This window comes from Canis lupus, chromosome 31 (assembly GCF_048164855.1).
Source record: "Canis lupus baileyi chromosome 31, mCanLup2.hap1, whole genome shotgun sequence".
Lineage (NCBI taxonomy): Eukaryota > Metazoa > Chordata > Mammalia > Carnivora > Canidae > Canis > Canis lupus.
In genome coordinates, this window is record NC_132868.1 from 12605146 (window position 1) to 12614788 (window position 9643).

The window sequence follows — 9643 nt, forward strand, 5'->3', positions numbered from 1 at the left end:
GGGAAACCAATGACGTGTGTGCAGGAGTCATGGTGCCCTTTGACCTGCGGAGAGCAAGCCAGTGAGGCGGCCACCCACGGGACGGCGCGACACTCGGTTCCTTCTGGCCGATGGGCCCTTGCTGAGCATCCCTGTCGTACTGACCCCTCCGTCCTCTATCTGTTCCATAACCTGGGCAGCTTTCTGGAACAGCCTCCTCCCATGTCCACACCTGGGGCCCCTGGATGCTGAGCCACGACCACACCCCTAGAGGCAGGACACCTGTGGGTTTTTTGCATTTTCCTGGCTTCCATCGTATTCAGAGTCAGGTCCTGTCAGCAGAGTGGGGTTCTCGTCTGCATGCCACCATCCCCCGAGATGGTGCTGTCGGGGTGTGGCTGTGCCCTGGGCTTGACACACAGAGACTCCAATGCATTTAGCTTTCAATCTTCAGCGGTTGGATTGTTGAAGTTTCATTAGAATTCCCTAAAATGGGGGCTCCTGGGTGGCTCAGTGTTTGAGGATCTGCCTTCAAGTCAGGTCGAGGTCCTGGGGTCCTGGGGTCCTGGGCTAGAGTCCATTGAGTTCCCGCAGGGAGCCTTCTTCTCCCTCTGCCTGTGTCTCTGCTTCTCTCTCTGTGTGTCTCTCATGAATAAATAAATAAAATCTTAAAAAAAAAAAGAATTCTGTAAAAAATTTACAAGACGTCAAAGTTGCATCTAACAAAGAAAGTTCTGAGCCTTGGTAACTTCCCCCTCCCCCACCTCCCCCTTCCCCAGGATCCTCCCCCCATTCCTGAAAGGTCTGTCTGGCCTTTCTTGCTCCATCCCTAAGATAACCTCCATACAATATTTCCTACAGAGAATAAACAGTCAAAACACCGAGTTCTCAAATCGCTTGAAATAATGTTTCTCTCCCCAGGGTTTTGTCACCAACTTGATACATAATTAGGTTCTTTTGTTTTAGCTTGTTTTCAATTTTCAGGATTGCATTTTCTTCTCTTTGCTTTAATTTTATTCTTTGTTTGCACAAAACACAAATGATTCAGGAATCATGGTCTAACAGGACGTGCAGCACCCTTAGGAGACCGCTCCCGAGCCCTGTCTTCACCTCCCCGCTCCCTCTCGTGCCTGCACTGGATACCCTGGGAACCCTGCACAAGAGGTGACCTGCTGCACAGGGCTCAGGAATATGCACCCTGCACCCTACCCAGGCAGGTAGGACGGCACGTCTCCCTGGGGTGGCCTTTGTCAACTAGCTTCGGTGAAAGGGGCCTACCCGGAGGCAGAGGGTGGGACCTGGACCTGGACCTGCACCTGCATCTGACCGGCTGGTGGGAGGCAGAGCATGACCTGGACTTGGACCTGGACCTGACCAGCTGGTGAGATGCAGAGGTGTTGACACAGCGCCTCCAGGGAAGCATCCTGCCCCCTGGTTTCCCAGCATCATGCTCCTGAGGGGGTGTTGCACCCTAGCCTTCTCCCGAAGCACGTGAACTCGAGACCACCTGCAGCATTGTGGCTCCCTGTCCTGTCTGCCGGGACCCTCCCTGTGTCTGCAGGTGGCTCAGAGGGCGCTCACCTTTCTCTGGGCCTGTTCTCCACCTGCTTCCCCTTCACTGTGAGGCACCCTGTCCATCTACAGGATGTTTTCTCTGGCTTATTTCCCAATGTGTTCTGAGTGCAAGTTGTTAACTAGATGTTCATATGCAGCCATGTGCTCTTGCTCCTCTGCGGCCCTAGACAAGTAAGGCAAAGCCAGGCCATGTCCCAACCAGCCGCAAATGTGGGGCTGGAGATATGGAGCTGAGGCAGGACCCTGCGACCCAGTCCTGCAGTGTCACGGTGAAGCAGCGTGCCCTCTACTTGCAGGAAGCCGATTCTCTTTGGCTTTAACTGCGAGCCCAAGCATGTCCTGAGTGAGCCTGGGCCCCACATGACTTATACATGCCTTGTTCACAGCAGAGCATAAATACTGCACGAAAGCTTGCATTTGTCATTTGTGCTGAACGCTTCTGAACTTATGCAATATGGATGACGTTTTGTAATGGCCCTCATGTCGGGGTCTTTGGGGAAAATATGGTTTCCAGCAAGACAAAGCAAATTGCAGGCGTTCCTAAAGGGGCCCGACTCTTGTTCACGGAAACACATTTAATCCGACATTGTTACTCCAATGATCACCAGTGTCGTCTTTTATTGAACACCAAGCGGGTCCTGCCTGTCAAAGCCACGAGTGGCTGAGTGTCCTCACAGGGAAATGCCAAGCCCGAGGGGCTTGAGGCTCCATGAGAAGCTGAAGCCGCAGTGGGACCATTTGTGGGGTAGCTAGCACACACACGGGGCGAGCATGAACCCAGGGACCCCAGCCCATGACTGACTCCGTGTTACCTGACCTTGCAGGGCACTGAACCCTCCCACAGGCCACCTGCAGCCCCACCACGGGCACCTGCCCAGGGCAAGCCCCCACAGGTGAGGAGCAGTGGAGGTGCAGCTCAGCCCCCACAGCCCACTTGGGTCCACATGGTGCCCAAGGCCAGGTAGCCCTTGGCTGAGGAGGGAGCCCCAGGGCCCTGCCCCAGGAGCCTGTTGACAGTCTGTGCAGCTGCTGAAGCAGAGCAGAAGGCAGACAGCCGGGGAGGGACTCTGCCCTCAGGTCACGGCTCCCCAGAGCCTGGAGTCAGGGACAGTCCGACAGATGCAGAGACTGGGTCAGGAAAGACACCAAGCCCCCTCTGGGCCCAGCTGCCCGTACACCCAGTGCAGAGCTCCTGCCTGGACACTTCCATCAGCTGCCAACGGAAAGAGCCCAGGAAGTGGGTGGTGTCTGTGTGGCAGCCTGTGTCTCCTCAGAGGAGCAAAACAGACCAGATTTGTGAGGTCTCCACACACCAGGGCAGTGGGGACAGGAAAGGGGAGCAGCGGTGGGCAGAAGGGCTATGTGGCTGTGTCATGTATGCGAGCATTGTAAGTATGAACCATGCATGAAGTCTGCATGTGGGGTGTGTGTGAGTCTGTGAAGCATGGGTGTGTGAAGTGTGAGGGTGTGAAGAGTGCCTGTATGTGAAGTGTGTGAAACATGCGAGTCTATGAAGTGTGTATGTGTGAAGAGTGCGTGTATGTGAAGTAAGTGTGTGAAGTGTGTGTGAAGTGTGCATGTGAAGCATATAACTATGTGAAGCATGTGTGTGAAATGTGTGTGAAGTGCATGTGTGTGAAGCATGTGTGCGAAGCATGCATGTATGTGAAGGGTGCATGTGTGTCAAGTGTGTATATGTGAAGCGTTCACGTGAAGAATGTGTATGTAAAGGGTGTGTGTGTGTGTGTGTGTGTGAAGGGTAAGTGTGTGTGAACCATGTGTATGTGAAGGATGTGTGTGTGAAGGGTATGTGTGTGTAAAGCATGTGTACGTAAAGTGTGTGTGTGTGAAGAGTGCATGTGTGTGTGAAGCATTTGTATGTGAAGCATGCATGTATGTGAAGGGTGTGTGTGTATATGAAGGGTGCTTGTGTGAAGCGTGCATGCATGTGACAGGTGCATGTGTGTGAAGCATGTGTATGTGAAGGGTGCATGTATGTTAAGCATGTGTGTGAAGGGTGCATGTGTGAAGTGTGTATGTAGGTGAAGGGTTCATGTGTGCAAAGTGTGTGTGTGAAGCATGTGTGCAAAGCACATGTATGTGAAGGCTGCATGTATGTGAAGGGTGCATGTGTGAAGCGTGTATGTAGGTGAAGGGTACATGTGTGTGAAGTGTGTATATGTGAAGCATGTGTGTATGTGTGGCATGCATGTATGTGAAGGGTATGTGTATGACACGTGCATGTACATGAAGCGTGTGTGTGAAGCGTGAGTCTATGATGTGTGCACGTGGTCACAGGCAGCCTGTAGGGAGCGGGGTAACTGCACCGTAACACCTCCATCCTCCCCTCTCCGACAGTAGTTGTCCCATATCCCGGGGTCCACATGCCAGGAGGCCTCGGGGATGCTCCCCGTCTGGGCCGCCACCACCAGGGCCTCACCACACAGCCCAGCGGGGTGAGGGAGGATCAGCTTCCAACACACGAGGACCCATGGATTCGGGGAGCAGCAGAGCCAGCAGGTGGCACGGGAAGCAGGCTCCACAAGGCCACTGCACCCACCGGGTGGTCCCACTCGCCTGGTGCCCTTGGCCGCACAGGCCATGGGCCCACGACGTGTATCCAGCTAATGAGTCCTGGTGACACCCTGACATGTTCCCCTGGAAGGACTGGGGTACCCTGCTGTGACCATAGTGACCACCTGAACAGGGTGAAGCCCCCAGTCCTGCACAACATACATTGGTTCCCTGTCACTGCCAGACAGGTCACCCCAGCTCTTGGTGGCTTCCTACAGGCCACCTCTTCCGAGGGTCAGGAGGCAGTGTGGCGTCACCGGGTCCCCACGGGCCATGGGAGGTGTGGGCCAGGCTGCATCCTTGAAAGTTTCTGCAGGCAAGAGCCGCCTCCGGGCTGGCGCTGGGGCTGCCGGAGGGGCTCACCTACATGTGGCAGGTGGGCCGAGGCCTCGGCGCCTCACTGGCTGTCAGCGGCGCTGCCGTCTTGTCCTGGACGTGTGGCCCATCCACAGGGCAGCGGGCAGCACGGGGAGAGGGAGCCGGCAGACCCAGCTGTGATCTCCCTTGGCTTCTCCGAGGACCCCACCTCCCCCCACCACCTCCCCACAGAACCTTCCCCACCCGCCTCCCCACAGAACCACAGACCTCCTGATCATGAGACACAGGACCCACTTCAGAGGCCTGCACACAATTGACAGATGCTTCTAGAAGATGGTGTTTACTCTGAAAATGAGGAGACGTGTATTTCGCTGGAGCTCAGCTGCAGGAAGCCCAGAGCCGAGGAGGCAGATGCGCAAGGTGGGGGCCTCGGGGGCGGTGAAGACCCAGGGACAACCGGGCTCCTCCCAGGAGAGCCCCGCGGCTTCCCGCCCTCAGACGCAAACTCCGCCCTGCGCGGCACCTGCTGCTTTGTGAGGACGGACAGACTCCTCTTCATCCCCTGCCTCCGTGTGCAGGAGCCACACCAGACCGGAGAGGAAACAGCCGAGCAGAGGCTGCTGGCCTCGCGTTCTTCCCTCCAGACCTGCAGAAGCCGCTCTGCGGGGTGGCGCAGGACCCGAGCTCCATGCAGCGCTTCAAGTGGCTGCACAAGACGAGCGGTCGTCCAAGTTTCCGTGGAGCCTCCCAGACCTGGCATCTTGGCCGTGGCCCCTGTTCCCCAAAGCAGGCTCTCCCGGGGAGCCCAGGGTGTCTCCACGGCAGACGGCAATCCGGGAGGCAGCATGACCTTGGACTCACAGCTGCAGACCCACAGACCCGAGCGTCTGGGACAGCACCCCTCGGGCAGTGGGGCGGTGGGGCAGTGAGGGTGGTGGAGATGATGTGGGGCGATGCGGGCACCATGGGGGGGCGGTGTGGGAAGTGGGGGAAGTGCGGGGCAGTGGGGGTGCCATTGGGGGGTGGCAGGGGGGCGGTGTGGTCAGTGGGGGCGGTGCAGGCGGTGTGGCCGGGAGGGTCTCCCTGCCTGGAGCGCCTGTGCAGACAGCCGACAGGAAACCTGGGTGCCCAGAGGTCCGGAGAGCATGTGCCTCCCAGAGGGATGCTGATGTCCGGTCCTGGGGTGGGCAGCACAGGTGTGGTCAGGTGTCCGGTCCAGAAGAGCCCATGGTGCCAGCGAGCACGGACGAGAAAGAAGAACAAGGCACAGGAGCCTCAGCCAAGGTGTGCAGCCGGCTCCGGGCTTCCTCCCAGAGGTGAGGTGGCAGCCAAAGCCAACAGGCACCCATGGCCACCACCAGATGTGGAGGCCAGTGTCCCCAAGGCACCACAGCACGCTGAATCATGTCCCCAGGAACATGTCCTGGACGTAACCCTCAGTAAGCACGGCCCTATTGGGAAATATGGTCTTTCCAGGTGTGATGAAGGTAAAGATGGAGAAAAGAGGTCAGCCTGCCTTAGGGTGGGCCCTCGGTCCAGGGTGGTGTCCTTGCAAGACTCAGAAATGGAGCGATGCAGGTCAATGGGAGGAGCCCTGTGGAGTCGGAGGCAGAGCCGATGCTCAGGAGGCAGCCCACTGCCTGACACGGAGACAAAACCCTGCGCATCCTTCCAGCCCACAGCTCCCTGAGTACCCTTGGCATCGCAGTGACCGTCCTCCCCTTGCAAGGCCTCTGCCCCCACTGCCCTGGATACCGGCTCCTTCTTCTGGCTGGGACTGGGGTCGGGGCTGCGGGACACAGCACAGGGCTCTGGAGCCACTGTCCCTGCCCGCCCGCCTGTCCTAGGGGCTGTCGGAGCAGCACCCAGCACTGCAGGGATGGATCGCACTACACGACAGTGCCGACTGCCACGGGCCAGGATGGATGCTCCCCGACCTGCAGAGGGAGATACAGCTCTGTGATGGATACCCCGCTAATGGGCCAGAAGAAGAATCGCGCCCCAGCGGGGAGCGCCACAGCATCCATACATCTTGTAAGAGGCTGAGATCCTAATCTCTGGGCATCCTGCTCCCGCCCATCCGTCTTGCCGCCCTCCCCCATCCGGGGAAAGACAGGCGCCAGCCTCGGGGCCTGGCCACTGCTCCTTCTGGGCTCTGCTCCGTGGGGACTCGGTACGGGGGGCGCCCCAGAGGGCTGCCGAGCCGACCAGGAACTCTTGGGAAGGGCCCGGACCATTGGCCGCAGCCACTACCCTTGTGGCCCAGGCACTTCCTCCTGGCAGAAGGAGGCCACTTGGGGGCGGCTTCCATGGCCAGAGCCCCGCCACAGCCGGAGCAGAGGGGGTCCATGTGGGAGAGGCAGCAGTAAGCCCCTCTTCCCCAAGCGCACCCTAGGGTCCTCTTCCTGGGGCTGTTATTCCAGAGACGGCCCGAGGTCTGTCTCAGGACTCCCCCTGGGGGCTTGCTCTCCATGCGGGTGTCTCTCTCCACGAGGGTGACGAGGCCTCTGAGCTGTGAGTGAGCAGGTTTGCAGGCACAGTGGGACAGCCTAGGGGTGCCCGAGCACCTGGTCCTGGCCTGGCTTTGCTCAGGGGAACCTCGGCCCACCTGTGTCCACCTGGGAGGGACCACTCTGTAGGCATCCTGCTGGGAGATCACCCGTTGGGAATTTTGTCTCCAGTGTCAGCAAACTGACTAAGGAAGAGTCCCCGGGGCTTTCCCTTGCCAAGGTGTGGGAGGGGAGACTTTCCAGGGACCCCTGGCTCTGCCCGCAGCCATTTCCAGAAGAATGGCAATGAGAAATTGGCTGGTTTTCCAGGATTTCAGTAAGGAGCATGCAGTCTTCACGTCCGAGTCCTGAGCAGACCTGGGAGGTCCCATGTGAAGCAGTTCCTCCTTTCCAGCCTCTCACGGCTGCCTGCTTGCGGGACCCCACAGGAGGTGCCTCCTGGCATGGACAGAAGCAGGCTGGTCCCCAGGCTCCCTGCAGCTCCCGGCACTGCTAGTGTCCCCTGGCTCGGGCACACATCACCCACCCCTGCCTCCCTGTGGTGGATGCCCCCTGTGAGCCTGTCCCCTAACCCTGCCTCTTACAAGGTCACCTGTCCTGTTGGACTGGGCCCATCTGCTCCAGCATGACTTCATCTTCTCTGATTTTTCCTGCAAACACCCCATTTCTGAAAAAATGAAAGACCATTTCAGGTGCACATCAGGGGACGTGGTTCAGCCCCGGTGTTCGCAGGGACTGGGTTTCAGCCTCCTGCTGCCCTGGCAGGAGGTTATGGCCAACTGCTCTAGCTGCTTCCATTTCACGTTGGTTCTAGCACTATGGCTTCTGCATCAGGATGCTTGGGGAACTTCAGGGCACCAGGAGCTGTGTGGGCAGGAGTCCTACGGGGGGCCCGGCACCTCCATCCTTCTCTGTGGCCTCTTGCAGACAAGTTCAGGCCCTTAACCCCATGGGAGCCGACCTTCCAGGCCTCACTCACCCGTGCCCTCCCTGCCAGCCCATGCTCCAGGAGAGAATATTTGCTGGATGAGTAGCCAGCCAGTGACCAGTCAGCCACTAGTTTTTTGCCGAATCCCTGGTTGAAGAGCAGAGAAAGCCTCCAGCTCGGCAAGGACACGGTACATATGTAAACAGAGTTAGCAGCTTTCCGAAAACTGCGACACCTTGACTACAGAAACACACAGTGGTTCTCGAGCCCAGAAGAGCCAGATCCCAGGGACAGGATGGTCTGTGGGGGCAGCTCCATGGCTGCTAGGGCCCTGGGCTGGGGACAGAGTCCCAGAGCTGACCTTGGGCAGGGCGCAGGGAGCCTGGCTGCACAGCATCCCCCCAGGAGAGACCCAGAACCAGGACATAGATGCAGTGCTGTGCCCTAGGTCCTGTCTGGACAGGTTGAGGGCAGGGCAGGGGCCCCCGCACCGAGGACGGCCACCCCTGGATAGGTGGTGCTCATTCTGGGCGTGCGGTGAGGTCCTTCTCTGTGCCTCCAGGTCTCCGGGTCAGGACTGCCCAATCCCTCTGGTGGCTTCCAGGAAACCTGGCTGGGGGAAGGCCACCATGGGGGGCAGATGTGCAGGATATGCCTGGGCTGGTGGCAGCTCGGGCCCAGAGGCACACGAAAGGGCCGGCATGTGGGGGTCCCATCTGTCAATTATCCTTCAGAAAAGATCACAGTGGCCTTGTCATGAGACCTACGGCCTTGTGGGCAAGGGCGGTTCTCTGGGGGTGGCTGACGCCGCCTGTGGGCCTCTGGGGTGATTGCCATCTGACAGGTCCCCATGGCATGACCTGTCAACACATCCAGAACCCGAGCTGCACTTGCTCCCACTTGTGTGTCCCGGGGCTGCAGCCCCACAGCCATGAGCATCCTGGGGTGCCAGGCAGGGAGACATAGCGCCCAGGTGTGCCTCGTCTTCTCCCGTGTGTGCGTGTCTCTAGATCAGTCATGCGGGGTCAGGGCCCTACTTTCACCTAATTAGCTCTGTGAAGACCCTTTTCCCAAACAAGGTCACAATCAGAAGTTCTGGAGTGCACGGAGGGGCCAGGTCAAGGTCATGGAGCAAGTGTGGGCTCCGCTGGCACAGGGACCACACACTTGTCCTACTGCACCAGCACCAGTGGCCATGTCCACTGAACCACAGGAAGGGGCCCCACAAGTGAGCAACCTCCCCAAACACTGCCCCTGTACCCACGGCTGTCCAGGGCAACCCCAGCCCTCCCAAGAGCAGTTCTGAATTGTCAGCCCCATGCTCTGAAGGAATGAAGGCTGTGCACCTTTGGGCACACGGAGCCCTCCCTATGCTGAATATCCCACAGCAGGGCTCCTGGGAAGCCCACAGACGTGCAGGCCCCAGCTGTGATCCGGACAGGAGGAGCCACAGCAGGAAGCAGGACGGCCAGATAACCTTACAGTGTAAGTACACCCCAAATACCACATGGGACATACTTATACCAAAAAACAATCATCAAGTGACTCAGATTTATGCAAGTGTTCTCCATCCTCCCCAGCAGCCCCAGATGAGCCGGCCCTGGAAGGTTGCGGGCAGGGAGAAACTGCTCTCCAAAGTCTTGGAGTGTGGCACCACTGTCCCCAGGAGACCTTGGTTCTGAGCCCCAGATGTGGGGAGGTGGCGTTGGATCTGCTGGGCGTGAGCGCCCGAGGGGGCAGAGAGGCTGGTGGGCCTGCA